The sequence below is a fragment of the Gymnoscopelus braueri genome, assembly GCF_963280865.1.
Source record: "Gymnoscopelus braueri genome assembly, chromosome: 17".
Lineage (NCBI taxonomy): Eukaryota > Metazoa > Chordata > Actinopteri > Myctophiformes > Myctophidae > Gymnoscopelus > Gymnoscopelus braueri.
The window spans coordinates 15,522,222-15,546,744 of NC_137617.1; the positions used below are offsets into that span (position 1 = coordinate 15,522,222).

Genomic DNA, 24,523 nt, shown 5'->3' on the forward strand with positions numbered 1-24,523 from the left:
GGTGATATTGGTCATTGCACGTCCTCCTACGGGCTGGGGCGGCACCTGTCAGTGGGGAGTGTTGGGCCGGAGGAGTAGGACGAAGGCCCTACGTCCTGCCGGTGAGGGCTCCTCACTGGCAGGTGAATCAGTAGGCTACGACAGCAGTGACAACACAGAAATGTGTGCAGGGAGGAATTAATTGGCATAATGACTAAATTGGGGAGGAAAAGGTGGTACAAAATAATTGGCTACTCTAAATTTAAGAAATATATATTAAAAGAAACAGTGGCTCAAAAAGGAAATTTAAATATAGCCTCAAGTTTCATTCCATAGAGAATAATAGCACTGAAAACCAAATGTGGTCCTTTTTTATTTATACGGTTGTTATTTGAGATGCGAAGCGGTTGAGGAGCTGCCTCAGTCATGACTCCGTACACTGTATCATCGTCAAATCATATCGCAAGGCCATGAAACTTTATATCTCTATATATATGTCATGTCCAAGATTGGAAGAGTTTTGAAGAGTTAGGGAGGCCTCTATCCAGTTGGACACACATAAAGCAGGTAGATGTCACATAGATTTTATCACATAATGCTAGTATGGCCAGTGTCTGATCCAAGAGAAGAACACAGCTGTGTTTCTGTCTCCAAGAATGGGGGGATATCGGCATGGTCTTCCTGTATCAGGAGACGGTAGGCGCTCTGCTGTACACATAGCTTAAGGTTGGTGCTGAATGATCTGCTTTTTTGGGGGATTCTGACATTGCGCAGTTTGTGCTGTTTTGGGGGATTCTGAGTCCCTATGGTTGGGAAATGCGCTTTATCGGAGTACCTAAAAGCAGATCCAATTCATCGCCAAACCATAATAAATATATTGCTCATTTTATATTCAATAAATATATCTTATCCTTCATGATTTGTCTTTTTCTATTTATGAGTTGTCCTGACAGAAATGAGCGTCGCGCCTGTCACAGACATGCGCAGAGCAAGTTCTGTCAGGGAACTCAGTGCAGTGAGGATGGTCTACTATTGGACCACATCAGCTCCACCTACACATCCACTCATCCACTCACACTCATTTCATTCTCAGACCGCTCTATTTAATCTGGAAGGTTGCACTTCTCATTCTGTTGTTTTGCTGCACACACACTGATGCTGCTGCTGCGCTGCTGTTCATTGCTGTTGCTAAAATTGCTGCTAAAGCAAGCAGGATGAGAAGCGCAGACTTCCAGCTTAAATAGAGCGGTCTGAGAATGAGATGAATGTGAATGGATGAGTGGATGTGTACGTGGAGCTGATGTGGTCCAATAGCAGGCCATGCTCACTGCACTGAGTTCCCTGACAGAACTTGCTCTGCGCATGTCTGTAAGCAGCAATTTTAGTATAAGTATAGCTTGTAGTAGAATCAGTAGCTAACACTTTAGAACTAGCAGCAGCATTATCCAACATGATTTGTAGCTGTAATGTTAGCAAGTGTAAGTAGCTTATTAGCTGAATCACTAGCTTGCACTTTAGAACAGCAGTATTTAGCTGTATACAATACCCTCTCTAATCAGTAAGAATACTTGGAGGACTCTAACAGCGGCCCTCATCCAAGTTACTTCAACCTTGCATGGACCTCATGGTATCACACCACTAAGGCCTTAAACAAAGCTCCAGACATCCCCAAAACAACTGGTAAGGCTACTTCTTGGCCTTACACCTACAACTCATCTAACCCCTGCTCACTTTGCTAGGGTCGGATGACTCAGGGTTGAGGACAGAGTACAGCAACTTGCCATGGGCCTAAGAAGATTGCAATGGGTTAAGATACCCATGTACCTGCAAAAGTACTTCGTAAATGAATCCCACAGTCACAACACCAGAGGTAGCTCCACTGATTACAGCCAACCGACATTTGGCACAACGAGGGGTTAAATTAGTTCTCCCGCTATGCCACCAAAAGGTGTGAAGGATTGTAACACCCTACTCTCCTTCAAAATGCCCTAAAAGAGTACCTTCAGGAGGCTGCAATTCAAAACTAGCCCCTGTAAAGGTCATACCCTAGCCCCCCCTCTAATAAGTATTAGCAACATGTTTGACAACACCACGCCTTCATTAAACGTTAGCAATAAAGCCATTTCCTGATCTCTTTAAATTCAACCGACTCATGTTTTTGTGAAGCAACCATTTGAAGCAACCATTACACATCACATTTCTGTGATGACATAAGCTCTATTATACACTTTTATATGCACCCATTCCATGCCTTTATGTATATAGTCTGCATATCCATGTTGATATCGGACCCATTTCCTTTAATTATCCTGACCTTCCTTTCTTGACACAAAGATGGCGCATGAATGCCACCTTGACTCATCCCACCCCTACAGCAAGTATAGCTTAATTAGCTTTGCCTTACAAGAGCATAGGGGCAACATTAGAACGCAATCAAAAGCTTACATCTGACCAAGCACTGCTGCCAACACAGTATAATAGCCCATTACTTAATTGATTTACTTATTATTATTATTATTATTATTATATTTACCAACCTCCACTACATCTTAGAGGCAACTGAAACTGAGTAAATGATTTGACAACTCCAATGCCATTTAGCCTACATTGCAAATTAAGATTACCAGAAAAAGTAGCTACATCAGATGGAAATAGCTATAGCCCCCAATCAGCACATACTAGCTGCAACATTAAATCGATTACCACAATATAATGAACAGTCTGCACACTATAGTCTACTTTTAATATAAACGTTTCCTGTGCACCATAATTCTCTTTACAGCATTGTTTTAAATGCATTCTCCTAGATTGAGATACTGCTGAATAAATCGCTATATAGCCTATACATTTTTTAACCACTGTAGACTTACTTGGAACATAATTAATTCCTACACTAGATACTTGGCATTATGCTGCTTTACTCAAGAAAAATCTGCATACTACTGCAACTGCAACACTAAAGCAAGATAAAAATAAATTACTATATTACTTATAACTGTGTTTTATAATAAGCAGACATGGCAACCCAAATGCGGTCCCATTGCCCGGAGGGAACGCACTAAGATTGGTCAATGAACTATACCAAGTTTGAAAACACAAGAGCACAACTAGCTCTTCATCCACAACTGTACTTCCCTATCCTACTCAAGATGACGGCCAAACTGAGCATTAACCGTTTCTAATCAGTACATTATATGAAACATAACAGTTGAGCAATGCACTGCATAAAAGTGACGCTAAGTAATGGTCCTCTCTGCTCACAGTCTGCAACACTGACTGCACAGTGTTGCCAAGTTTTGAGAGAGAAATCAGCCAGACTAGAAACATCCTAAAGAAGCGACTACTAGCCACAAGACTACTTGTCTTTAACCTGTTTACATTGCCATAACCTCACCCACTTTACTCCAGAACCTGTGACAGTTGAGTATGAACTACATTGACTGTAGCACTGAGCACATGACAAGGTCCCTCTGGGACAATGTGGCATAGTAGGCCTATCAGGTTCCTTGCACCCATGCATGGGCATAATATTTTAACCATTAACAAACGGGGTCATACCTATGTTCCCCGGACCTATGTTCCCCCACTAAGGTTATGGTTAGGTTTAGGTTAGGTCCTATATTCCCCTGATTATTAATTTCCCCCTCAATCATCATCCTAAAGTCGTCATAATGTTCTTTTACCATGATAACGATTTGCAAACTGTTTTGAATATTATGAACGTTTTAACAACAAAATTACAGATTAATCTGGGGGTCCTTCACATGGACTGGTTTAGTCAACATAATTTTCTTAAGTGATTTAACAGAAAACAAACACAAGTCACTTATAATAAGCCAACATGGCAACACTGATTTTGACAGCGCTAGTCCTTCAGACGCGCACCAAACACACTGTTCTTCTATACTTGAGAGGACTTGAACTGACTTCCAATCCTTACCTTATTTATGCCCACAAATGACTCGACAGCCTTGATAAATGAAAAGAATGCACATGTATACTCTGCATTAAAGCCTGACCACTGAATGATTATAAAATAGAATATTGACCTGGATTCTCGACATGGAGTCTCGACATGAAGAACAGCAGGGAAGCAGTCAAGCAGCCAGCAGCTGGCCAAGGTTTCATCTCGGAATAAGCAGCACCCGGGTGACGTGATCACTTTGTTTTCTTAACAAACAATTGCGATTTCAGTGTAAATTACCGCACCACGGTAATGCCAAAGACAAGAACAAAAGCTGCTCCTTGGTCTCGGCTACAGATGGTCTACCTGTGCGAGTTCTTCTAGCCAGATCAAACTTTCTGTCTCACCAAGATTGTATCAAAGCAGAGCATTTCATGCATATTAGCCTGCTAAGTGGAGTCCGTATTTGAGAAGCCATTTGAGCAGCAATTTTAGCAATTTTAGCAACAGTAATGAACAGCAGCGCAGCAGCAGCAATGGTGTGTGTGCAGCAAAGCAAGCAGAATGAGAAGTGCAACCTTCCAGCTTAAATAGAGCGGTCTGAGAATGAGATGAGTGTGAGTGGATGAGTGGATGTGTAGGTGGAGCTGATGTGGTCCAATAGTAGGCCATGCTCACTGCACTGAGTTCCCTGACAGAACTTGCTCTGCGCATGTCTGTGACAGGCGCGACGCTCATGTGCTCTATAAATAAAATGTATTTAGAGTACTTAGTTTATTTCTCTCCTCTTTTCCTGTCATGTATTATCTCACACACCTCTCACTTGCTCCCTTAACCCATTCAACCCGGGGACGCATCTATAAATGTCTTCTAAATCCTAACAGTTTTCTGAAAACCGTATAAATATCAGTGGTTCTCAAACTTTTTCATGTCAAGGACCTCCAAAATTACATGTACTAGACCATACCCATCGGGGGATATGAGCACCCAAAGTGCGTCATGGTCCGCTTGTTTCACGGATGGTCCGCTTGTTTCACGGATGTGGCAACACCGGCGCTTGTTTCACGCACATGATTTGGCAACCCGGGAGCCAGCGGACACAAAAACGCTAATAAACAGCTGACATTTGGGGAAAGCGAAAAACGGCCTTTGCTGTTCCGTGCAGATGGTAATGGTCAATGGCTGTGTGCAAATGCAGATCAATTGCTCCAGCCACTGAGGTGAACCGGGTAGAAGAGATTTTGGGGACGCCTCACAGACCTGTACTGGCAGAGAATTGGCAACTAGGTATCCTTTTCCCTCTTTCTTTGTCTTATTTTGTGTCTCAAGCATTTCAAGAATTTCTAGATGAATTCATAGACAAACACAGCCTTGGAAAAGGGCTTTGCTAATGTGCTTGTACCAGTATGTCAGTGACCTTACAAAGATCACCTTCTGTGCGCGTTCATGCTTACTCCCCTGTTGTGAACTGAATTGGTGATGTCATCACTAAGGGACCGGACAGCTACTGCGCAAACAGGAAGTAATGTATTATTTATTCCGAGCTTTGAAGGATTTGGCCCCTCTGTTGAATAATGGAGGGGGCATTAAGTAAATAATGGAATACATCCTGTGTAAAAATATGTGTGTGTGTGTGTGTGTGTGTGTGTGTGTGTGTGTGTGTGTGTGTGTGTGTGTGTGTGTGCTAGTACTGCTATCTGTGTGAGAACCAAGGGTCCTCGCAAGGATCCCAAGATGAGGAAAATTAGTGACAGATTGGATTTTGTTCTGGTCCTTGCTTTAAGGTTAGGCATGAAGTGGTGATGGTTAAGGTTGGACTAGGTTAGGGAGATGAATGTGGTCAATGGTAATCAGTCGAACGTCTTCACAAGTATAGCAGTGCAAGGGTGTGTGTGTGTGTGTGTGTGTGTGTGTGTGTGTGTGTGTGTGTGTGTGTGTGTGTGTGTGTGTGAGAGTGTGTGAGTGTGTGAGTGTGTGAGTGCGTGCGTGTGTGCGTGTGTGCGTGCGTGCGCCATTCCATTAACTGGTGAAGTGTCAGGTCTATGTGTTTGTGATTACAGTTATTAGACAGAGCATGTGGTCATTTTGATTACCTGGCGGAGTTTCAAACCCACCACAGAAACACAACGGAGTAATTCGCAGAAAAGAAAATCACAGTCGCATTGAAATATGATTCATACAATAGATCAAGGCAGAGACAGAGAGCTTCTGTAGGAAGACCGATAGACAAAGTGATATGATTCATACAGCAGATCAAAGGTAGAGAGAGAGCGAGAGAGAGAGTGGCGTCTGTAGTAAGATAGATGGACAGACGTGTGATATGATGATTCATCATAAAGTTCTGAGGTATTTATTTAGAGAGGTAAGGCGTATGATAGACGGATGGGATATGATTCATAGCAAAGATCAGAGATCTAGAGAGAGAGGCATATAGAGCTATGAACATCAATAGCTGTAAACAGCTTATCATAGCTGTAAACAATAAGTGGAGCAGGATCGCACAGCGGGATCAAAACAGAGAAAGAGACACGATGCAGTACTTAAGAGCAGTGGTTCACCTGTTTACTGTAGCAGTATCACCATGTATCACATAGAAATACATATAGGAACAGCCTTCCTATTGATCTGAGAGCACCACAGACCCTGGACTCTTTTAAAATAGGCCTGAAGACTTTTTAGTTTTGGAGGGCATTTTCGTGTTGAATTTTTATCTGCTTTTAAACCCTGCTTTTTTAACCTTATATGATTGATGATGTGTTTTTACCATGTGGCACTCTGATTCCTTGTGAATGAAAAGTGCATTACAAATAAAATGTATTATTATTATTTTTATTAGAAATACTTTTTTAATTGTATGTGCCAAATAAAGGTTGATGCATTGACTGATTCATTGATTGATTGATTGATTGAATGAGGTTCAAGGTTTTAAAGAACAAAAAATACCATGACATTGTTTAGTTTTTTGTTTTTTTACATATATATTTTTTATGTCAATGTTACATTATCATTCAAATTTTAATGTTTTGTCAATTATTTGGGGGCCCACTTGCAATATCCTCGCGACCCGTCGGTGGGCCCCGGCCCACGGGTTGAGAACCACCGTTTTAGAGAGAGACGGGTGGAGAGACTGACGGGCTAGAGAGAGAAAGAGAGAGGGCCAGATGGAGCAAGTGAGAAGGAGACAGAAACAGACAGATGGAAAGGGAGAGAGAGCAAAGAGTGTGGGAGGAGACACGGAAAGAAATAAAGAAAATTATTATTTTCAATGAGGTTTCTGTGAGGAAAACTTCCACACATCACAAACCCAGATGGATAGATGGCACCAGAGGGAAGGACATGCGGGTCCCTGAAATCAGTAGGGTTCTTTCTCCGGGGAGCAGGAATATGCTTAGCTGAGTTTCGTGGAAAACCGCCCATTCAATTTTGAGTTTGACATTTCTCGCCTAATGCCGTTTTAATAGCATCGCCATTTGTTTAACAGGATAAACAGACCAGGATAACCGTGCCCTGCCAAATGTTCATTAGATTATACCCAGCCTTCCTCCCATCCCATCCTCCTTGTGCGTTTCTTTCCCTCCACGCCTGTCTGTGCTAGCCAGGTTATCAGACTAACAAACAAACAAACAAAGGAGAGGAATGCACACCAGTGTTGCGGAGGTGCTGACCATGGCGAGTGAGGTCAAAGTTAAAAGAATGAAGTCGCGCAGCCTGGCCCCTGAGCCACGATGCAGAAATTATTTGAATGGGCTCAAAGCAATGTTTTGACCCACACAGACATGAGATGTGTGCGGACAAAACGTTGGTTTATGCCCATTATTTTACGAGCTGTTTCTTACTTTCTTCTTTTAACTGAGTCTAACACAGACAATAAAAAGATAAATCGACAGACTGCCTCTGCTTCTGGCCTAATGTCATTCATATTTCATATACGTTATGCCTTTCCCATGAATATAATGAAGGCAGTTGGGTAGATGTTGGCACAGAGGGAAACTAGAAAAAGTGCTCCTCGGAGCACAAGTCTCCGCCAGGTCAGGTAGGTTATTTTGGCCTCCTGGTGGCGCTATAATAGGCCAATGTGAAAAGGGTTCCATTTCTTCTTAGGCTTTTCACAGCAATCGGACACTGCATTCATGATTTTGTTCCAAAAATGTGGTTTGCTAAATTAGACCTGCTGGTGGCTCTATAACAGGCCAATGTGAAAAGGGGGGCATTTCTTCCTCGCCCTAGTGGGAATGTGTGTACAAATTTTCACTGCGTTCATGATTTGAGGAATTTTGTTCAAAACGGACCTTTCATGCAAACTTTGTAAGCCAATGTAAGGCAAGTAGGATGGAATATGAAATATCGGACACATTCATCTTGATCACATGACTATAGAGATACTGTGTGTACCGATTTGCGTGTTTTTTGGACAGAATCTGAAGGAGTAAGAAGAAAACATTTGTTTTACAAAAGTCAGCCTCCTGGTGGCGCTCTAAAAGGCAGATGTGAAAAATGCATCACAAAGGTTTTTCCTTGGACTCTAGGGAGAGTGCGTGCAAAGTTTCACGCAGATCGGTGCAGTTAAAGGTAAAAACGTGAATCGGCCTGTTATAGCGCCACCATGAGGCTGATGTGAACGTTTTCAAGTGGCATTTCTTCCTGGGCCAAGTGGGAATCTACGTGGAAGATTTCACAGAAATCACATGCTGCGTTCATGATTTGAGGCATTTTGTTCAAAACAAACCAATCCTGCAAACTTTGGAATCCAATCTTAGCCAATCAGGATGGCATATGGAAAATTGGACAGATCCGTGTTGATCACGTGTGTGTTGTTTGGACCAAATCTGTAGGAGTAATATCCAAAAATTTGTTTTGCAAAAGTCGGCCTCATGGTGGCGCTATGACAGGTGGCATGGTGGCGCTATGACTATTCACAGCGACCAGGCCAACGGTGGCGGAGATTAGCTGCTCACAGACAGAAGGACGGACGGACGGACGGACGGACGGACGGACGGACGGACGGACGGACGGACGGACGGACGGACGGACGGACGGACAGGGGGCAAAACATACTCTCTCGCCATGCCTTTCGGCCTGGTGGAGACAATTATCAGGGACCCAGGGCAACCTTGCGTGAGAAATCAGATCATTTCAGGTGCAAATATGAGGACCTTGAATCGATGTAAAATGAACATAATACCGAAGTATACAACGTATTATTTGCAAAGAGCAATTAATTCAGTTTTTGATGAATTTGCTTTATAAACTTTTAAAATCCACCTTGAATTCACAATGAAACATTTCCTTTCCTGACAGCAAAACAACATCTATGTGTTGCATTTGAAAAGGCAATGATACTGTAGGTAGAAAAACACCACGCTTTGTTTTTTGATTGATTGACTGACTGGCTGACTAATAGATAGATTGATTTAGGTCAGGGGTCTTCAACGTTTTCAGGCCAAGGACCCCCTAGCTGAGAGAGCGATGAAGCAGGGACCCCCACTACATATTGTGTAAAATTGTGTTGCAGATTTTCATAGATTTCATAGATAGCTGGATTCATGTTAATTTGTATTTCCAGATTTAAACCTTCAATATTTAGTCAACTTGACCGTTAGCTCTGTACTTGGTCTGCTCTTTTTCCCTCCACACTGACTCTCCGAAAATAGCCGATCCACAAGCTCACAACGCCTCGCAGCGAGAGGCGTTGTGAGCTTGTGGATCGGCTATTTTAGGCTAATGTTCCCCACCACACAAAGATTTGGCGGACCCCCTGTAGTAACTCTGAGGACCCCCTAGGGGTCCCGGACGCCCTGTTGAAGACCCCTGATTTAGGTGATAGCACAGAAAAGTGCACAATTCAAGAAAGACAGTAAAATGTTGTAGCATCATAGAGGATAAAAAATAAAAAAAAAAGCCTGAAGGCTAATTTCCATTGTGGTCCTCTGGACAACATAAACATGAAAGTGCAACAACGAGCATCATCCTAGCTGTATGTAAGGATAGAGACGTTGATCCATCTGACCTATATTTTGGTCCCATAACTTCACGATATTTGCCATGAAATTTGCCGTGCACCTTTATGGTCCCCCGAAGATGAACCACACCAACCTTTCCTTTAGTGACACCTTTAGGCCAGAATACACAATAGCATGGAAGATATCTGAAAATCTAACGGGCGTGTCGTTGCTGTCCCGCAGAAACCAACATACTCCATTTTGACGCTTTTGCATTTTTTTTTATAAATCAGGGCCATTGAACACCCTTTACGTCTGTGTGTTGGTAAAAAAAACATTGAACCAATGAAAAGCATAAAAAAGCGCTTCTGACAAAACCAGCTAACTCCGGTGGAGTTAGCTGGTTTTGCTGTCTCCAGGCTCCACCCCCTTTTGTCCTCCAAACTCATTGTGAGCTTGGAGGTCCATTCAGCTGTTCTTATCAATGATGAACAAAACCTCCACTTTTTTTTTCATTTCCTGAAAAATGAACATTTTGGAGTTAGCTGGTTTCTGCCGCACAGCAGAGATATATAACTTAATTTATTTTATATTCTGTTTTTAAAACCCATTAGTCAGATTGTGGGACTCTAAGGAATGTCCAAAATATAATCATTTTAGGATATTCTAAAATAAATATCACGTATAATGAGTTTGTATCCACAACAATTAGCTTGTGGGACATTATAGGGCAACATACGTACTATGCAGGCCTTTCTTGTGTGAATTACACTATTTACTCTGATTATAGTCAGAGAATGACACCATGTTGAATATAGCACAGAAAATACCGTAGGTTAAATACAGTATGGTGTTACTAATGGGTCACACACCATAAAGTGTTGCCACACACAGAATGTGTTATACACCCCTGGTCAAAGTCTTCTCATCACTGACCCTGATGTTGAGCTTGTGTCCCGTTGATGCTGTAGGGTTAACATTCTGAACAACACAGCAGCACAGTAGAAGGACAAAGCTTCCAGCAAACGTGCAACAATGTGAGCTACTGTGTCAGAGGCATTCATATGTTTCCTGGCAACAAGATGCTCCATTGTGATTTAAAACGACACTGTAGGAGGACACCGCACAGGCAGGAAAATCCCTGACAATAGCGTTTGTTTGTTTGTTTGTTTGTGAACACGGGCTCCAGGTGTATATCTATCATCTGTTGAAGAAGCAGCTGTTGACAGCAGCTGTCGGCGGAACCTACGTTAAAAGATTTAAGCGTTGTTTGGTCAGCGTTGACGCGCTGAAAGAGTGGCGATGAAAAGGACCCCCCCTTCTCTGTCTGTTGACCGGTTGTTAACGGTTTCTACAGTATACAATACAATGCCGCTTTGATTCCTCAGCCTATGTGTCTCTAGAAAATGTAAAGCTCATATGACTGAATATTGTGTTTGGCACACTGCCCAAGAAAGGAAAAAAACTGTAAAGATTTTTTTCTAAAAGTGTAAAGCTCAGGTGACTAAATAAAATGTGTTGCAACTATATATTATATATATTATTATATATATATATTCAAAGATTTGCACACATTTTCAAACTTTTAAACAAAAAATAGCAGATCTACAAGCTCAGCTATGACCTTATAGATCTGCTATTTTTGAATAGCCCAAAGCAAAAAATTATGGTTATAGCTAAAAAATCTAAAATGACACAGTATGTCTCCGGATTGAAGGGGTTAATAGAACAAAGAAAGGAGAATCATCAACATGAGTGAGGGGGTACAATTGGCATGGCAGAACAGCACAAGGGGTACACAAGAGAAAAGAGAATGGGGACCACTGGTCCAGGTATCCACTGTTGTTTGCCAGCTCTGTGTAAAGGAAGGGAGGGTAAGGAAGTAAGACCTGGTCTATAGAGAAAGAAAGAAAGAACTTTCGATCACACAGTCGAGTTCATGAACACGTTTTTCTTCCACTTTTAATGTGTCATTTCCCTGTTGTTTTCTACGCTCTGATACTGGGAAAGAGAGTTGACACTGCATGAACATCTAACAGCCCGCCCACACACACACACACACACACACTCACACACTCACACACTCACACTGTGTTTGTGCTTTTAGGGTGAGGAAGCTAGCTCCGAAAAATGTCAGAAAAAAAGATGAAAAAAGAAATAACCCAGAATACCTCCCTCAGATACACGCACTGAAGGAAGCAGGAATCCTTATAATATTACAGATTTTTATCATGGATTTCTGTGTGTGTATATATGAAATTTGAGAGAGAGAGAGAAACAGATAGTTGCCATCCACAGTACAGCACACTTTTTCTGCTTTTCCTTGCGTGCTGCATTCTTGCCATCTTAGTATTTTGAAGTGGAATCATCTTCGACGAAGACAGACGGAGAGAGGCAAACAAAATGTTGGAAAATATAAACATAAAGACAGGATGAAACGGGAGCCTGTCTTTTTCAGCCAAATCGTTTTCTAGGTTTGGTCTAGCTTGTGACCAAAGTGTTGGATGGACAGTTTGATATTGTAGTGCAAAGCTGACATTCTGTCCCGAGATCACTCGAATGGTTGGTCCTCTGTGTGGAGCATGAAGGTGCTCAGCAAGTGCCATGGCAATCCACCTATTTGATTTTGAGTCATGTTGTGTTGCAATTGGAAATGTTGGACTAAGGCAGTGGGAACATTTCTTACTTAAGTAAAAGTATAAGTAGTCATTATGCAGAATGTTCCATTTCACAAGGTATCATATGTATAAAATGTATTAAAATCTTTTGAAAATAGCAGATCTACAAGCTCAAAACGCGTTGCAATGCGACACGTTTTGAGCTTGTATATTTGTGCTTGTATATTTTCAAATAGCCATTTTGTAACCAGTGACTGAAGTTTTCAAATAATTGTAGTGGAGTAAAAATATTTGCCTCTGATATGTAGTGGAGTAGAAGTAAAAAATATTGAAAATTTGAAATACTCCATTTAAAGTAAAAAATCCTCAAAAGTGTACTTAAGTACAGTACTTGAGTAAATGTACTTAGTTACTTTACACCACTGGTCTAAGGGTGGTGCTAGATAGAGTAAAAGGCTGTGTCACAGAAATATGTAAGGGTTCATGGTCTGGGGGGAGAGAATGAAAGTGCACATCAAATCACCATGGTTTTCCAGCCGGTAGTTTAATAAATAATTGTTTATTAGTAAACCCACCCATCTGACCACTAAACACAGCAGCCTGAATGGTCAGATGGGTGGGCTACATATGCTTTCGGGATTTTCGAGTGGGCCCTGACCCAGAAAAGCTTGTGACCCACCGTGCTATGAAGTTATAGATACAGTAGGAAGGAGGTTCAGATGTGTTGCCAATGACCAACTTAACCCATTAAGATTTTTAGATGTCTTTGGGCTATTAAAAAATAGCAGATATACAAGCTCATAGCGCGGCACCGAGTGCCGCACTACGAGCTTGTAGATCTGCTATTTTAGAAAGATCTTTTGAATCTTCAAAATCTTCAAATTTTTGAATATATATTTATTTTTAAAGCGCACATTTTTAACTCAAATATTTGCTTCTGGGGGGGTCCCTGGAACAACATATTTTGAGATGGGGGTCCGTGGCCAAAAACATATACATTTTGGGGGTCCTTGACAAGTTTGAGAACCACTGACTATAGCATCATGAGTTTTTTTTTTTACTGTTTGAGTTGAATTGTTCGGTTTAAAAATATATATTGAAAATTTTGAAAAATTGCAGATCTACAAGCTCATAGCGTGACAATCGGTGCCGCGCTATGAGCTTGTAGAGCTGCTATTTTTGAATAGCCCAAATAAATATTAAAATGACACACCGACGCGTTCCCGGTCTTAATGGGTTAAGTATGAGTGTGAGCGTGTGTGTGTGTACATGTGTGACTGTGGGTGTGTGTGTGTGTGTGTGTGTGCATGTGTGCGTGCATTGATCATGCCTGTTTGTGTGTATGTGTGAATACAAAGCTCAGGAGAATTCTTCCACCACACTAAACTCCCACATGAGGAACGTGTTATGAAACAACGAGGCTTGCTTCACTCAGAACTCTCAGGCGTTCGAGTGGACGCGTTTTGAGCTTGTAGATCTGCTATTTTTGCTACTTTTGTGTGACATAGAATGGCAGTATATGTAATGTGGAAATATAGTGGCCCTCTCCATCATCAAAGTTGCCCACCCCTGATCCAGAGCGACTTACAGTAAGCAAGGTAAACACATACATCAGAAGGACCTAGCATCAGTCTAAACAGTATAATATCACAAAAGAAATAATCTGTACATTGAAACTACACAAACTATAGGATGCCAGCCAGGTCAACAAATGAACCTGGCATCTGTCTAAATAACATGCCATCTAAATTAAATTTTTACCTTTGCATAAGACTGCATGGTCGTCAAGACAAGGTCAAGGCAAGGTCACTTGTACAACACGCACACAGCTACATACGTAGATTACGTACGTCTTACTGTTTCGCTTCGAGGGTACACCTCCTCCTAATGGAGGGTGTCGACAAACACGTGTCTCTCGATACCCATTGGAGTCACCAGGCGCTTCTTTTCAACGGGTACTGTGACAAATGCCCCAACGCTATATGACTCAGACATATCGGTCAGATTGGCGGTAGGTGTTCGGGTACTAAAAGCTTTGATAACTTGCATTCAGAGAGCTTTATCTCAGAAAAATCTACCATTTGACCCAGTCTGTGTCTTGGTGTGGGCGTAGGCTTGCCTCTCAGCTTCCAGCTTTGGCACACCTGTCTATGGTCACCTCATCTCCCTCAGTTGACGCACCTGGCGGCCATCAACTGATCAACCCTCACAGTATTTGAACCCTGTTCTTCACTGCACTCATCGCCAGATCATTGCAGAACCTCCCATGGTAGTAGCATGACTCTTGCCAGTTGTATATTCTAGTGAAGTTACTAGTCTCAGTTATTTTCAAGTTTTCCCTAGAATCCCATCAACACCACGATGGGGAACACAGTAACGTGTTGGAATACCTTGTGACACCCATTACATTCTTACACTTACAGTAAGTGGAAGTTGATGGTTTTTCTTTTCTTTTCATAGAAATATATTGAATATATTTCATCGAGATATAATGATATATTCTCTACCTCATTTGTCACATTACTCAGGCTATTTGAACTCATCTCATTAGCTCTTTATACCAAACCAACTCATACTCACACCTTCCCTTTCTTTTATTCAACTTCCTCCTTCCTACATAGTTATTCTAGACATGTTCTAATGATGCTATGTCACCGATCAATCGATCAATCAATATCTTAATCGCTAGACATGATTGTTCTTCATAAAGGCCCTGAGCCACCCAGGGTGGTGTCCAAGAAGAAGTGGTGGAAAGTAACTAAGTACATTTACTTAAGTACTGTACTTAAGTTCAATTTTGAGGTATTTGTACTTTACTTGAGTATTTCCAATTTCCAATACTTTTACTTCTACTCTACTACATCTCAGAGGTAAATATTGTACTTTTACTCCACTACAATTATTTGAAAACAATAGTTACTAGTTACTTTGCAGTTATCAATTATTATATTATAAAACATATATTAACCACCTATTTTATACATAGGCTATATGAAAATAGCTGATCTACAAGCTCACAACGCGTCGTGAACTCGTAGACTTTTGTACTTTTACCCAAGTAAATTTTGAATTCCGGACTTTTACTTGTAACAGAGTATTTCTATATTGCAGAATTGATACTTTTACTGAAGTAAAATATCCGAGTACTTTTTCCACCACTGCCAAGAAGGGACGCCACGGAATCTAATGACTACAGGCCAGTGGCTCTGATGTCACATCACGTGTCATGAAGCTCTTGGAGAGACTGTTGCCGCAGCACCTGTGACTCACTGGACCCTTCAGTTTGCATACCAGGGCCAACGTTTGTGTGGATGATGCCAGTAGCCATCAGGCACCACAACCAAGCCTGCAATGTCTGTTCTGTTCTCTGGGATTACTGACTGGCAAACTTGCACACTGGCGAAATAATTATTTGAGATAATCAGACTTATTTTGCATAATCGTCATAATCGTTTCCATGTTGGAAAAAAGTTCATACATTTTCCGAAAAAATAGCCGAAATAGCAGATCTACAAGCTTACGACGCGTCACTTTTGACACATTGTAAGCCTGTATGTATCAGCTATTTCTGCTATTTGTACATGTTTTTAATACAGTACCTATACTGTGTTTCACACTTACTGCTTTGTTGCTATGACACAGGTTTTTACCCAAGGGGATCAATAAAGGTTTATCATATCTTATAGGGATATTTCACTTTCAAAAAAACGTTTGGTCATTTTATGTCTTGGTTCTGGTGACTCATACCGCCCCCCTAATACGCGAGGGGGCCGTGTTTTTTCAATTACTTTTTAATATTTTTTTTGGAAAATTAAAAAAATTAAATATAATTAAAAAATTAAATAGAATAAATGAAAAAGATAATCGGAAAAACACGGCCCCCTCACGCATTAGGAGGGCAGGGTGAGTCACCAGAACCAAGGACGGGTGTTTTTGATGAATCTAACATGGTTAAAATGGAGTTTGAAGTTACAATGGGTTTGTATAGGAAGGGGGCGTGTCTGATAAAATGAATATCAAATATCTAAATACTGAATAAAGCAACTTAAAAACTGTCTTTTAAAGGCCTGAGTAGACGATAAAATGACCAAAAGTTTTGTTGAAAGTTAGTGAAATATCCCTTTAAGTAAGTAAAATGGCTGTGACAAATAATTGAAATCCTCCATAAAAAGGGTCATATAAAGCAGTGCCCCTTAAATATACATTGGCATCTGCCACTTGAATTAAGGTGACTTGATTGATTGACATCAAAAAGGGCCTGTCAGCTCAAACCCACAATGCAATGCTTTGTTTTCAAGAGTGTTGCGCACAAACGTCAGTAGCATTACAATATAATATATTTAAAAAACCTACCAATTCCATTTCCCTCCTCTATTTCCCATTCCAAGTGTGTTTGTCTTATATGTAACGCCAGCGCAGCTATTCCAAAGCCCCCCCCCTCAGGTCAATTATTAAATTATTTTCAGCAATGGGATGATAATTCTTTGGGTGGGTATAGATCTTGTTGAGCTGGTCATTTTAAAAGTAGCTCTGAAGTCCAAAAAGTGTGTTGTTATTTTGCAAAAAAAGAAAATTGGGAAAAGCAAGAAAGGAAGGAATTATTATTATTATTATCATTATTTTATTGTTACACTCACAGGACACTCTGAATGAGATGGTTGGATCAATCCCTTGTTGTTATATTGAATTGTCGACTCGTGTGAGCACAGTCTGTGCTTATTATACCTGTGCGTGTGAGTCACAAATAAACCTCTCTTCATCCTCCTTGAATCTAGATGCTGTATCTTTCCACTACTGGGATATGTTTGGTTTCAGCACTCTTGCTTCTGTCATGCATTCATGAACAGCATATAAAGCCGCCATCTGGCGTGTTCCCCGCAGAGCGCGCCGGCGCATGAACATTTCATGCACGTCTCGCAGCTTTTTAGCATTACATACATGTGCTTTCTTAATTTCAGTATGTCAGTGTCTCTTTGTAGCCGTGTGCCCGTCGTGTCTCCGTCTGTCTGCCTGTCTCTCTGGCTCCCATTTCTCTTTCTCTGCCCCCCCCCCCTCTCTCTCTCTCTCCGTCTGTGTCTGCGTTACTTGGTCTTTCTTTCCCTGACGGTCTCTCTATTCTCCATCTTTACCTTTTCCTCATTGCCATTCTCTCCAGGTAATAGGACTGGTGGTTCAAGAGATTGGCATGCATTAATCATAAAGCATTCAGTGCACACACACACATACCGTATACACATCCCTCTCAAGAGGCCTATAAATAGATGTTTTCTCCTACAGTTCATGCAATGCGAGCGCCTGTGTGTGTGTGTGTGTGTGTGTGTGTGTGTGTGTGTGTGTGTGTGTGTGTGTGTGTGTGTGTGTGTGTGTGTGTGTGTGTGTGTGTGTGTGTGTGTGTGTGTGTGTGTGTGTGTGTGTGTGTGTGTGTGTGTGTGGGGTGTTGAATGACCAGATACTATGCTATCACCACCATATTGCTTTGGGCATAGTGTGCTATATTGGCCTGGCTCCATCATCCACGGAACAGGATATTAAACCACAAGTTTAACCCTTTTATGTCCCACAACTAATACTGTCTGTCTGTTAAAACCATTCATGAAAAGAACGCCTGTGGTTAAGCACAACATTCACGAGCGACACGGCCCCATTGTCCATTTTTAAGCAGCTTAAGCAGAAGAGGATTTAGACTGTGTACATTTTTACGTACAATTTACAATTTAGGCATTTAGCAGACAATCTTTATCCAGAGCATACATGGGCAACTGGCGGCCCGGGGGCCACATGCAGCCCCCACCTTCACTTAATGCGGCCCGCAGGTCAATATCGGAATACTGATATATTATTGATTTCAGCTGTTACAATTGCAAACATGCAAACATGACCCGCTTTAATTACTTCAGTATATTAGTAGCTTAATGACTAGTATTAAAATGTATTTTTTATGTCCTATGTATTTGTATTTAAGTTCATAAAGTTAACATAAGTATAACTGAATGCATTTGAAATTAAATACAAATGTTACTTTTCAGAATTCAAATATAGCAAAAATAACAGATCTACAAGCTCAAAACGCGTCGCACTGCGACGCGTTTTGAGCTTGTAGATCTGCTATTTTTGCTACTTTTGTGTGACATAGAATGGCAGTATATGTAATGTGGAAATATAGTGGCCCTCTCCATCATCAAAGTTGCCCACCCCTGATCCAGAGCGACTTACAGTAAGCAAGGTAAACACATACATCAGAAGGACCTAGCATCAGTCTAAACAGTATAATATCACAAAAGAAATAATCTGTACATTGAAACTACACAAACTATAGGATGCCAGCCAGGTCAACAAATTAACCTGGCATCTGTCTAAATAACATGCCATCTAAATTAAATTTTTACCTTTGCATAAGACTGCATGGTCGTCAAGACAAGGTCAAGGCAAGGTCACTTGTACAACACGCACACAGCTACATACGTAGATTACGTACGTCTTACTGTTTCGCTTCGAGGGTACACCTCCTCCTAATGGAGGGTGTCGACAAACACGTGTCTCTCGATACCCATTGGAGTCACCAGGCGCTTCTTTTCAACGGGTACTGTGACAAATGCCCCAACGCTATATGACTCAGACATATCGGTCAGATTGGCGGTAGGTGTTCGGGTACTAAAAGCTTTGATAACTTGCATTCAGAGAGCTTTATCTCAGAAAAATCTACCATTTGACCCAGTCTGTGTCTTGGTGTGGGCGTAGGCTTGCCTCTCAGCTTCCAGCTTTGGCACACCTGTCTATGGTCACCTCATCTCCCTCAGTTGACGCACCTGGCGGCCATCAACTGATCAACCCTCACAGTATTTGAACCCTGTTCTTCACTGCACTCATCGCCAGATCATTGCAGAACCTCCCATGGTAGTAGCATGACTCTTGCCAGTTGTATATTCTAGTGAAGTTACTAGTCTCAGTTATTTTCAAGTTTTCCCTAGAATCTCTCCTTGTGTTCCTAGTGTTTTGCTCCTGTACTCAAACTCTTCTCCTCTGCTTCAGAACCCAGCTCAGGGATAGCGTGGTTTGAATAAAGACCTTTTAACCTGACTCTCAGTGTTTAGTCTCTGCATTTGGGTTCGCCAGCTGGCTTATCGTGACACCATTATTAAAACATTTATGTTGGGGCAGGTTTCTCCAGTCAACAACAAAGCTATGATTATACATGAACCTGATTACTGTAATCTAAAAAGATGTACGCTGGGCGAGACCTAGCCAGTTGAGTGTCTAAACAGAAGTACTGGAATTTGGCGGGAGTACCACCCAAGGAAATGACGTTGAGGCTTTACACTCCGTTTACATTCTCTGTAAATTAAGTGTTGTGATTGGTCGAAAAAGATCGTTTCCGGGGGAAATACATATGACGGAAGTCCTGCCCCTATTCTGTTGTTAAGCCGTGACGTTGCGCCCCGTCAGAACAACTTCCGGGTCCAAGTGTGTGTTTTGCCAATATGCACAGTGCTGTGTCCCTCGCTGTTTTAACAGATCTGAGACTAAAATAACGACTCAAGTGTCATTCTACTGCTTTCCTGGCAACGACAAAGAGAAGAGGAAATCGTTATTTTATATATACCTATAGATAAATATATATATATATATAAATAAATATAAAAAAATAATATTAATGTTAATAATAATAAATAAATATGTATATAAATATATATATATTAGCCTACTTTTTACTGTCTATGATATTAGCATTACGACCCTTTTTAACCCTCAATGGTTCATTTCTGAAAAAGGAGGTTATTGTAAAAAGATTTACGGGTTCCAACATGTTTGTTTACAATGAAGAGTGGACGGCGCTGGTGCCTTTTGGCCCCGGAAGTAACGTTGAACTACAAAATGACGTCAGACTTAAAAAACGAATTGACACACTCTGCATTAGGTCTAGGCTTTTCTCCTTGGAGATGAGAAAAGAATGGGAACGAGGCTAAATAAGATGTAGTCTGTTCCTACTACTTTTGGTCACAACAGAAGTCTTTTCACAAGATTATTGCTCTGGCATTTTGATGTATTATGTAGCCATCAGGTAGCCTAAAGTAGAGGGAGAAATAAATCATGGGAGAGAGAGAGACACAGAGTAATAAAAGGGAAAGAAAGGAGTAATGTCTTGACGATAGCAGTGAACCGGATTTGAACCCAACGTCATAAGTACATTGTGTATGTGCCCTGGTCCATAGAAAGCCCAGAATACAATGCTGTATGAATGTGACTCAGCAAGCTGTCTCATTTTAGTGGCCTCCAGGGTCACACACACACACACACACACACACACACACACACACACACACACACACACACACACACACACACACACACACACACACACACACACACACACACACACACACACACACACACACACACACACACACACACACACACACACACACACACACACACACACACACACACACACACACACACAGAGATCAACAGGCTATTCTGCCAAACAATAGAAATACTCGCTTCAGGGGGGAATATATATTTGCCTGTTTGAATCTTCCGTCTGCCTGTCAGTTTCTCCTGACTCTTTGTCCAACCATTTCTCTTCCTATCAGTCTGTCTGTACCACAGCAATGCAGAAGCAACAGAAAAGGCTTGCACACTGACCCAAAAAGACATTGAGGCTCTTAAAGGATGGAAAAATAAATGTATTTATAAGGGTGAAACAAGGGACATGGTGGAAAGAAAAGCTCAGTGGAAGTTTCGGTCCTCAGACGATCATCAGTACTGATTTCATGATGCCCATGATGTAGGCTTTAAAGGTTCTATGACAATCATTTTCACTTTTCTTATTTTTTAGTTTTTTGGGGGGGGTTTTATGACCTCAATTAGACCCAAAATAACTGAACTTTGAACATTCAGTGGATTTTCTGTGGTCTAGGGTTTTCTGAATGATTGGGCTGAAAAGTAATCTGTGATTGGCCCCTGGACTTTGATGTCACAGTCCATTAATCCCGCCCCCTCTCCTCTTCACCCCTCCCCTATCCATTCCTTTGGGGGGGGGGGGGCAGAGGCGATGATTGACAGTCAAAATCCCTCAACAGCGACACTCGCGGGCAAAGATTTATTTTTTCATTGCAGTTGAAAAGGCTTTAGAAATCATAAGAGAAAAAATCCTGCCATGGATCACTGGAGTGGATTTTTCATTTAAAACTTTTAATACACGTTTGAAGGACCATGATAAATACTTTTAATGTGTTGTAAAACTGAATGTCATGAAACCTTTAAATAGGCAACCAGCCTATTAGTGGGAACCGACCAGCTCAGTGGCCTTGTGGTTAGTGTCCACCCTGAGGTTCAATTCCAAAGACCACACAAATGGTGCCCGATGCCTCCTTGCATTGGCAGAGCATCAAGGGTTGGATTGGGGGCAAGTCGCTGCAACATACTAGCGCAACGGTTCTCAACCAGTGGTCCTTGAGGGGGTTCCAGGTGGTCCCTCAGCTAAATGATGGAAGAGTTGGTAACCAAGTGGACCCTTATAGAGCTTTAACTCTTGAGAGCGTAAAATGAAACCAAATGGACCCTAGCGGGTCCATTTGGTTTCATTTTACTCTCTCAAGAGTTAAATTATTGTTAAACATTTGCATTACTTAATTTACAAGAAGTCTACATAATTAGTTTGTTGTTGTTTTGATCAACGTTTGCCTGAAAATCGTATCCAACGATAAGTTTTGGGTCTGAGAGTCTAAATCTCATCAAATGGTGGTCCCGTGGCTCAAATGCCGAATAAATAATGGACCTTGCTATGAAAAGGGTGGAAAACCACTGTACTATAGCGTCATGTCCATGGGGTGTACTTGTCCATCAAGCCGCCAGGGGCCAATAGATAGGCCCCTGGCCCTGACCTATGGGCCACATGGCTCTGGAACCACTGGTTCCCAAGGCTACTTATTAGTGTGGTTGTCCCTAGGGCAACACAGTATAGCACTTGGGCCACTTTATTATTAGAGATACATTCTAATGTTTGTCCCGCTACTCCTCCCACGGCACACACACATCAGTCATATCGAGTCAAAGCATCTGGCTTCATCGGGAATCGTGTGCTTGCATTTTGCTAAGCGATATCTTTTATAGTTTAATTGATATTGATTTATTAGTCAATAACATTTTCCCGTTGACATGAATGGGAATAGGGGACACCTCCCGAACACGGCCACTCCTCGCTCAGCTTTTCCCACATATTCTGGTTTCCCACATGAACTGTATATATACATATATATACATGAACTGTATATATACATATATATACATGAACTGTATACATTGCATTGTCACATCACTGTAAGAAGATAAACCTTATCCACAATCCTTACCCAACATAGCAATCACACCTATCCTACATACAACATGCATCTAGTATGTGGAAACTATGGTTGAAAGGTCTGGTGACTCACATACACAATGGAGTGAATTGTTGAACTGATCATCATCATCATCATCATTGTCGAATAGAATAGCCTTTATCATGATGATTGGGAGGACAAAAATTTACAAATAGAATTCATTTGACTCAGAGAACAGAGCCTGGTTTGGGTAGATTAAGTGCGATTCAGTTTTCGATTCAGAGTTCCACCACCAGGTTCTGGTGCAGTTTTAATCCGGCTGCTGTAAGAATGCTGAATGAGGCATAAGCCTGACAACAGGCGGTGCAGACTTTTCTGGCTCTTCCTGAACACACCTGTGGATTATACCAGGGACAATGACTTGGACTTAGCTCCCCCTCGGACACACCTGTGGACTACACCAGGTACAAATGACTTTTTGTTGCACTCCCTCATGGAGCTACTTGCGGATTATACTAGGGTCAGTCCACCCTAGGTGGACACGCACTGACCTTTTGCACCTTAATCCCATGTATAACGCACTGACTTTTTTTTGGTCTTTTTTATTGTGCTCTTTTTCTCTAAGCACCTTAACGTCCATATGTATATCATGCACAGTATAAGTATAACATGCACAGTATACATACATTGCTGCTATGCTCAGGCACCTTAGTTTTTTTATTATCTCAGGTACTTTGTAAATATGTAGATAACTTGTCTGGCCTTCTGTTGCTCTCTTGTTTTGATCTCCTTCCCACTTGCCCCCCACCCCTCTTCTTCTCCCCACCCCTCTTCTTCTCCCCCCCCCCCCCCCCCCCCCCCCTCTTCTTTCTATGGAAATTAACGTTGCGATGGGAACGATGTACAAAAACGAATTTCACCCACTTTTTTACCTTGTAAACCTGTGATGTGACAATAAAACTGATTCTGATTCTGATTCTGATTCTGTTTAGCAGTCTGTCTGTCTGTTGACAGGTTTGCTAAGACTAAAACAGTGTATTGGGATGAATCACCAGTGCTACACACATTACAGGCTAATACCACCACCCCTGGTCATTACTTTGAGCCGTTTCACTTGAGGATATGGTGCCCAATTAGAGAAGAGGATATTGACAATGTCTGTCAGACACTACAGTCTCTTTGGGAGAGAAGGATTCAGCACATAATACATTGTGTGTGTGTGTGTGTGTGTGTGTGTGTGTGTGTGTGTGTGTGTGTGTGTGTGTGTGTGTGTGTGTGTGTGTGTGTGTGTGTGTGTGTGTGTGTGTGTGTGTGTGTGTGTGTGTGTGTGTGTGTGTGTGTTTGAATTCTAATCTATGATAATCAGCCAGCAGGCAAGTAGAAATCATTAGAGAGAATGAGGGGTCGTAGAAGCAAAGGTAGGATTGAAAGATGAATGCAGATATAGAAGAACAACACGGACCGCCTGTGTGACTGATTTGCTAAAAATGAATCCAATGTCATCTGTGCTTCAGAGGCAGATAAGAGCTATCTTCATGCCACAAATAGCCACCCTTTCCCATCAGCCCCACTGTCCCATTCATTAATGTGATTACCAATGGCCGAGGATTCGCAGCAAAGCATTAGTTACACCTTCTCTCTGTGAAATTGGCAAAGGCTGCAAAATATCGATTATTCTGTTGATTACTTTTTCGTTTAATTAAATAATCAAGAAGAGCGCTCGTCTGTGTGTTTGTGTGTGTGTGTGTGTGTGTGTGTGTG

General features: G+C 41.6%; 1 protein-coding gene across 1 annotated transcript in view; it reads right to left on the reverse strand.

Moving 5' to 3' along the window:
• Positions 1-24,523, reverse strand: part of LOC308104997 (regulator of G-protein signaling 7-like) — a gene marked incomplete at its 3' end in the record, with an annotated part of 124,719 nt that overhangs the window by 91,134 nt on the left and 9,062 nt on the right. The gene's annotated exons all lie outside the window — the stretch shown is intronic.